Here is a 9,128-nt window from a genome sequence, read left to right on the forward strand (position 1 = left end):
TTTGAGACAGCGGATCAGCTTGATGCATCTCATCCTTGAGGCAGTGACGTATTCTTTTAATATCACTTTTATTTTATTTTTCCTAAATCCAATCGTATCAAAGAGAATAAAAACAATACTAATCCTAGTGACATAATTTGCACATAAATATATAGGCAATTTCTTTCTTTGCAAATGAGAAATCAATATAGTAATTTAAGTGAAAATTTGTAAAGAGGAGTAGTCATAATGAAAACATGTGCTCAAGCTATAGAGAAAGACAACCAGAAATTGAGCTGAACTGCAAATATAGATTTAATACAATATTTAGGAAACAAATCATAAAAATGTGACAACTGAACTTTTATTGGATTATTATTGCAATTTATGTTTTTAGTTTAGACCGGCCTTATTTTCAGAGCTGGGTCTGGGATACATTTACCAGACTAAGTTTTCTTTCTACAAGCCTGTGAAACGTCCATTCTGATTCAGACCTTTGTGTCATCTGCAAAATGGCATACCTCTCTTACAGCCCATCTGTAACATCACTAATACATTAAGTAGAATGGGATGGAGCACAGAACCCTCAGGCGCTTCACTTGTAGCGTGCCCTTCCATTGATAGTAGTCCATTAATCACAGGATTCTGCCGCCTATCCTTCACTGGCTGACATATCCACTGAACCGTCTTAAAATCTAGTCTCAGCTCTTCTAACAGTTTTAAATGCTCCAGCGAATGTGCAGGACTAATAGATTTATCTTGATCCATGGTGCAAATTAAGCAGTTAAAATGATTTCTTTGCGTTTGACAAGAATTCTCTATTGAGGAAATGTCTTCTCTGCTGGACTCTGTAGTGTACGGACTGAGGTTTTTCTTCTGCCGGACAATATTTTACTTGTGTTCACTTGCTTGTGTATTCAAGTTGTGACACCGATATTATTTCAACATTCCTTGGTTGTGAGAAGAAACAGTATATCCCCATCTAGGTGGCTAGGAATGCGAGCACCCCCTGTGCGGCATTTTTCCTTCAATCGGCTATAGAAATACAAAAAATGCCATCTGAGAGATTAAAACGGCCAATTCCTTATTAATATGCCCAATTGGCTTATTTTATGTAGCTGGGGAGATAGGCGGCTGCCAAATATCTCTTGCAACACCAGTGATCGTGAGATTGGGGCTCTGGAACCCTAAAATTAGGGGGCTAAGCCCAATATTAAATGGGGTGGAATTGAGCATACATGACCTCCGATCCATTCATTGCCAATGGGATTACCAGAATTAGCCAAGTGCGGCTCCCATAGATAATAAGTGGAGTATACACTCTTCACATCCATTCAAGATGGCGTTTCTAAGCTCTGTTCTTGGGGTAGTTGAACCAATCTTGGGATCGCTAAGGGTTTGAACACCAACAATCAGAAAAATGTATCATTATCCTATGGATAATTATGATTATTATTGTTAGTAATATTCATTTTTATAGCCCCATTAATTCCATGGCGTTTTACATGTGAACAAGGGGCATACATAAACAAGTACAATAAACAGGAGCAATACAAGGCACACACAAGTAAAGAGGGAAAGAGGACCCTGCCTGCAAGGGCTCATAATCTACAGGGGATGGGTAAGGATACACTAGGAGAGGGTAGAGCTGGTCATTAGACTGAAGATCACTGCAGGTTGTAGGCTTGTCTGAAGAGGTGGGTCTTGTATGCGGTGGTGGGAATAAGAGATAAGAGGGGAGTAGACAAGGAGATCTTGAGAGGATTGAAGGTTGCATGTAGGTAAGTACCGGGATACCATGTCACAGATATATGGAAGGCACAGGTTGTGGATGGCTTTGTATGTCATAGTTAGGGTTTTGAACTGGAGCCTCTGGACAATAGGAAGCCAGTGAAGGTCTTGGAAAGAGAGGAAAGGCTGAGGAATAACGGGGAGACAGGTGGATTAGTTGGGCAGCAGAGTTTAAGATAGATTGGAGTGGTACAAGAGTGCTAAGGGGGAGGTCAGAGAGTAGGAGGTTGCAAAAGTCGAGGCGGGAGATGATGAGGGTGTGCACGAGCGTTTTTGCAGTTTCTTGGTCAAGGAATGTAGGGATCCGGGAAATATTTTTGAGTTGGAGTTGGCAGGAGGAGGCAAGGGCTTGGATATGTGGCTTGAAAGAGAGGGTCGAGGATCACCCCGAGGCACCAAGCATGCAGGACTGGGAAAAGTGAGCAGCCACTGACATTGATGGTTAGGTCCGGTGGAGGGGTAGAGTGAGATGGGGGAAAGATGATGAATTCAGTTTTGTCCATGTTTAGTTTTAGAAAGCGAGCAAAAAAGAAAGAAGAAATAGCGGACAGACATTGTGGGATTTTGTTCAGCAAGGTGGTGATGTCAAGTCCAGATAGGTAGATCTGTGTGTCATCGGCATAGGGATGATTCTGCATTCTGGAATTCTATGAGCTGTCCAGGCTGAAGGTTTAGATGGAGAAAAGTACAGGTCCAATAACTGAGCCATGGGGAACACAGTCAGACAGGGGGAAAGGTGAGGAGGTGGTGTGGGAAAGGGAGACACTTAATGTTTGGTCTGTTAGATACGACACCCAGGATAGGGCCAAATCTGTGATGCCAAGAGATGAGAGAATCTGTAACAAGAGGGAATGGTCCACAGTGTCAAAGGCAGAAGACAGGTCCAGGTGAAGAAGCACAGAGTAGTGTCGTTTGCTCTTGGCTGTTAGTAGGTCATTGATGACTTTAGTTTGGGCAGTTTCAGTTGAGTAATGCAGTTGGAAGCCAGACTGTAACCGGTCAAAGAGGGATCAGGAGCAGGAGGAGAGGTGGGAGGACAGTTCAAGATGGAAATGCTATTCCAGTAGTTTTGAGGTATAGGGGAGAAGTGAGATCAGGTGATAGCAAGACACCGAGGATGGGTCAAGGGAGGGCTTTTTGAGGATGGGTGTGATCGAGGCATGTTTGAAGGATGAGGGGAAGACACTATTTGTAAGTGAAAGGTTGAAGAGATGGGTTACGGTTGGGATGAAGACTGTGGCGAGGTTAGGGATGAGGTGGGATGGGAGCAAGTCAAGTGTGCAAGTGGTGAGATGTGATCTTGACAGAAAGGTGGAGAGCTGATCTTCTGTCATGGTGGAGAAGCTGGTTTTGGAAGAACAGGGCTGAACAGTTAAGAGAAGGAGTATTGGGGGCTGCAGGCCAAAGCTGTTAGGCGTCGGGTTCCTGGCGCTGCACAGCAGGAATCCCGAGCGTTGCCTTCAGCGGTCTCTCATTCCTCTACAGCCACAGTGGAGCCTGCTCAGCAGACTCGTCGATCCCGGTGCTCTGCCCACACCAGGATTGAGGGCTTGGTTGCTGCTGCCACCTATGGTCCAGCTATAGCAACACATGCTGGTTAGCAACGAATGAATCCAGGGACAAAGTCCTTCTTTCGGTCCACTGAGCATGCCCATGGGATGATCTCCCATTGGAGATCGGAAGTCATACTGTATGTTCAGGTCCTTCTCCAGCTCAGATTGGACCATCAGGAAGGCCCCGGAAGGACGCTGCTATAAAAGGTTCGCATGGCCGCCCCGCCATGCGCTATGATAGACTTTGATGCTATACTGTTTAGTGGTGTGAGTGATGATGGATGTATGAGACTGATGACTGACTCATTAAGACTCCCTCCTTTTGATATGCATGAGTTAGGGTCCTAGAGTCTGAGTTAGCATCTAGCATTAGCACTGCTTAGTCCATAGTGTAGTCAGCTCTCCGTTCTGTAGCGCCTTGGGGCGCCGGTCTGTACAGGCCTCACATACAGCTGATACCGCAGTGTCTGCCAGAGCGGCGCCATGCGCAGCTATGTGCGCTTACCAGCACTGTTCTTATGCTGGTTAGTGGTGTCCACCACGGTAGACATTGTACCCGCTCTGAGCGGTAGCTTACTTAGTTGTGATCTGTGACGTTTAACAGCTCATGCTTATACGCCGGCTAGTGCGGACTCCATGAAGTAATTGAGTCTGTCCGTGCACGCACCGTGTCAGTGGTTACCCGCCGTGTCCGGCTACTTCTTGTTATATATCATTCGCCATTGTCAAGCTGCAGTTTATCACCTCTGCACGGTGGACCCCGGGCTGCGAACGCACCATATACCTTATACTATCTTTATTATTTGGTGCGTTCCGCCAGACCCTAACAAAAGCTTTCTTTGATGTTATCGATTTTCTGCTTAAAGAAAGAGGCAAAGTCTTCAGCAGAAATGAGAGGAGGGGGAGGAGGTGCTGGGGGACGGAGTAAAGAATTGAAAGTGTTGAAAAGCTGTTTAGGGTTGTGAGACAGGAAGGATATGAGAGATGAGAAGTGTAATGGTCAACGTGGGACTGGACACAGCGCCTCCAGCAGGGCGAATTTATGACACACGTGACCCTGGATACAGCGCCTCCAGCGGGGCGAATTTAAATAATACCGGGACGTGCAGCCGGATACACCGCCTCCAGCTGGCGAATTTAAAAAGTACACGTAAAACTGGATACCCCGCCTCCAGCTGGCGAATTTAAATAATAAGGGGAAACACAGGAACAATTACAGTGGTGGGCCCTGTAATAGGGAATAGGGACATGGAGACCTCCTGAGCTCCCCTGAGGCAGCGTCCCTGCACTCCTTACATTCCCTATACAGGCTCCGAACCTGTCGCCGCACGCGAACCTTATGCCCTGACTCGCCCTGAACCTAGTCCCTCGCTAGGGCATTGGCTGGTGCGGAAACTAATCCCACCACTGCACTAGATCACACATAAGGAAAGTCACAAACAGGGGAAATAGAACTTAGCTCTCTCTGTGCAAATGCTCCAGCACAGAGTCCAGCAACCGACTGCAGCCTTCCTCCTGAATAGCTGCCACCAGGTTCAGTCAGCGCTGCAAAGAACTCCCTTCTGTGACTCCTTCCACACCAGGACTCAGATTGAGCTGAGCAATCTCTCCAGCTCCTTCCACCACCAAGGTTGGTTGCAAATGAACAACTATCACCAACGATGATTGCATACCCTGAGCACACCTTTATAGGGTGTCACACCTGATCCATAATTAAGTGAACATTAACCTAAACCTAAGGTGCGATACCATTCCCCACCACCGGGCAACTTAGAATGAAGGACACCACGCGTGATAATTCTAATGGCCACCGGGGGCTATCACGACACACTTTGGAACCAAAGGAAAAAAAGTTCACTTAATGCATTAAATACCGCCAGATCCAACACTGGATCATGACAGTACCCCCTCCTTAATGAGGGGCCTCTGGACCCTCAAGACCACCCCTCCTTAGGGAAAACCCCTACAGCGGGGACGCCCAGACCCTGAGTTCACCCACCCTCACCTGAATTCAAATTTATGACAAACACGCAGCTGGTAATGGCAATAAAGTTAATTTTGGAGGCACCACTCATCTCCACAGCACCGACCTGGGGAACGAGTTTATGTATGTGTATGTTTGTTTGTTATGAGCTGATCAGGCTCCACAACACACTTCCACAAGATGTTTTTTGGTGGCACCCATACACGCTCGCTCACACACAGGTCCGGACCTGAACGTTTATTGCACACATTCGTTTGTCATAAAACTTGGTGGACTCATTCTGGACCTGATAACAGAGGTGTCCCCCTGTGTCACCACACTCACACCCCCGCATTACACCATAGGGTACACCACCCTCCAACCCTTTCCACCACGAGGTCTGCCCCTCACAGGGTTTGCTAGTGGCGAGGGCTGGAACTTGCCCCTACTCCCCCGCCGCACAATCGCTGCTCTCACTGGAGAGGAAGGGGTCCCCTGAAGAGAGACGGCAGAGACAGTGGTCTCAAGGCAGCAGCCCCCACACGACTGCCCCCAGCTGACTACTTCCCTAGCTCGCCAATCTATCCCCGGGTTGTGTTTTTTCAGCCAAGGGAAGCCTAAAACGATAGGTACTGGCATTCCCTCTAAGACGTAGCATGACAAGGACTCCTCATGATGTCCTATACGCAGATGGATGTTTTCTACGACTTGGGTAAGGCTCCCCTGACTCAGTGGAACAGAGTTAATGGCCTGGACGCTTATAGGTTGGGCCAGCGTCCTACATTTCAGGCCATGAGTCTGGACAAAACGAGCATCCACCAGACTGACTCCTGCTCCGCTGTCCACAAGCACCGGTACCACCTCCGGTACCCCGCCAGCTAACACTTCAGCTGACATAATACCTTGGGAGGGCAAAATGGAGGAAATGTACACTCCCTGGTTGCCTCCTTCCAAACGACCAGGGGTCTGCGGCTTCTGAGATGACACAGATATTTTGGCACGTAATGGGCACGCCTTAAGGAAATGACCAGTCTGCCCACAGGAAAAACATGCCAACCCCACTCCCTGAACCGTAGGCAGGCCTGAACTCAACCCAACACCTCCTACTTGCATAGGTTCGTCCGGAGACTTGGCACGCCCTGGGCAGATTCCCATGAAATGGCCCGGCTTCCCACAGGAAAAGCATACCCCCCACCACGGCGAACCGCAGGCAACCCCCTATTTATACCAACAACACCGGGCTGCCTGGGTTCCACCAACCGCACCGGGGGGTCCTCACCCCCGGAGAGGACTACAGGGGGCACATTTTGTGTATGTCTTTCCCTAAGGCGTCTATCCACCCGGATGGCGAGGGACATGGCGGCCTCCAGCGACCTGGGGGCGGCGTACTGCACCAGAGTGTCCTGCAACTTAGGAGACAGACCCTGCACAAATTGACTCCTAAGTGCAGGGTCATTCCACTGAGTGTTAGTGGCCCATCTCCTAAACTCAGAGCAGTACTCCTCAGCAATCCGGGCTCCCTGTTTACACCTACGGAGTCGGGATTCCGCCAGAGAGACGCCATCAGGATCCCCATACACAAGCGCCAAAGCCGCAAAAAACTCGTCCACGGACTCTAAAGATGGTGAATCGTCCGGCAGGGAGAAGGCCCAGGATTGGGGATCCACCTTCAAAAGGGACATAATGATTCCCACCCGTTGCTCTTCGCTCCCTGAAGAACGAGGGCGCAGCCTGAAATATAATTTACAGGCCTGCTGAAAAACCAAGAATTGATCTCTCCCTCCAGAAAACCGGTCTGGGAGAGATATCTTGGGTTCTGGCTGAGCCTGTGCCTGAATCAAACCTCCAAAGCCCACCAACAGCTGCAGTTGCTGCACCATCTCACCGCGCAGCCCCCTAATCTCTTCAGTAAAGGTCTGCAGTACCTGGGTAAAGGTTTGCATTAGGTCCATAGCTCAGCAGAAAAGAAAAAATGTTACGGTTGGTGATAGTGTAACGGTCAACGTGGGACTGGACACAGCGCCTCCAGCAGGGCGAATTTATGACACACGTGACCCTGGATACAGCGCCTCCAGCGGGGCGAATTTAAATAATACCGGGACGTGCAGCCGGATACACCGCCTCCAGCTGGCGAATTTAAAAAGTACACGTAAAACTGGATACCCCGCCTCCAGCTGGCGAATTTAAATAATAAGGGGAAACACAGGAACAATTACAGTGGTGGGCCCTGTAATAGGGAATAGGGACATGGAGACCTCCTGAGCTCCCCTGAGGCAGCGTCCCTGCACTCCTTACATTCCCTATACAGGCTCCGAACCTGTCGCCGCACGCGAACCTTATGCCCTGACTCGCCCTGAACCTAGTCCATCGCTAGGGCATTGGCCGGTGCGGAAACTAATCCCATCACTGCACTAGATCACACATAAGGAAAGTCACAAACAGGGGAAATAGAACTTAGCTCTCTCTGTGCAAATGCTCCAGCACAGAGTCCAGCAACCGACTGCAGCCTTCCTCCTGAATAGCTGCCACCAGGTTCAGTCAGCACTGCAAAGAACTCCCTTCTGTGACTCCTTCCACACCAGGACTCAGATTGAGCTGAGCAATCTCTCCAGCTCCTTCCACCACCAAGGTTGGTTGCAAATGAACAACTATCACCAACGATGATTGCATACCCTGAGCACACCTTTATAGGGTGTCACACCTGATCCATAATTAAGTGAACATTAACCTAAACCTAAGGTGCGATACCATTCCCCACCACCGGGCAACTTAGAATGAAGGACACCACGTGTGATAATTCTAATGGCCACCGGGGGCTATCACGACACACTTTGGAACCAAAGGAAAAAAAGTTAACTTAATGCATTAAATACCGCCAGATCCAACACTGGATCATGACAAGAAGTAAATTTGTTTTGCGGCAGTGAGCGTGGACTTAAAGCAGGCGAGGGACTGCTTGTATGAGAGAAAGTGCTTGGCAGAACAGGATCCCTTCCATCTCCACTCAACAACTCTGGCAGCCTGTCTCAGTTCTTTGGTCAGCCAGGGTTGCCTGCTGATTGTGAGTTTTGCTGTGCGTGAAGGGGCAGCTGAGTTGAGTGATGCTGTTATTGTGGTGTTATAAAAAGTGGTAGCAGCATCTGTGTCATGTAAGGAAGTTATGTCTGTAAGAGGGAGAAGGGACTCAGAGCGTGAGTGTAAATTGAGGTGTTTGAGATTTTTGCGAGGGTGAGTGAGTCTGTGGAGTGGTGGTTGTGCACTAGGAGAGGACAGGGAAGAGAATGTCAGTAGGTTGTGGTCAGACAGAGGGAGTGGTGAGATAAGTAAAGGAACAGAGGCGGGTGAAGATAAGGTCCAGCGTGTGGTCATCTTTGTGAGTGGCCACGGAGGACCATTGAGTGAGACCAAAGGAGGCAGTCAGTGATAAAAGTTTAGAGGCAGCTGAGGTGGGAGTGTCAATGGGGATGTTGAAGTCACCCATGATGATAATGGGGATGCCAGTAGAAAGGAAATGAAGTAGCCAGGTGGTGAAGTGGTCGAGAAAGGTGTAGAAAGGTGGAGTAGTTCTTGACTTCTCAAATCGGTATAAACGGTGTAACTCTTCCATCACTCGGCCTTGGAAACAGGTGCCTTGGTCAGAGTGGATTCTCTTTGGGCAACCATACTCCTGGATGAAATCCCGGCAGATAGCCTGTGCACCTGATTCAGCAGTCTGATCTCGGGTGAGAGTCTCTACTGCAAACTTTGTGAAATGGTCGATCATTACCAGACAATATTCATACCCGAGATGTGACGGGCCTACAGTTAAGTAGTCAATCATCAGTACCTCCAAAGGGGCAAAA

The sequence above is a fragment of the Dendrobates tinctorius genome, unplaced genomic scaffold, assembly GCF_039654945.1.
Source record: "Dendrobates tinctorius isolate UK_male_01 unplaced genomic scaffold, ASM3965494v1 ptg000145l, whole genome shotgun sequence".
NCBI lineage: Eukaryota > Metazoa > Chordata > Amphibia > Anura > Dendrobatidae > Dendrobates > Dendrobates tinctorius.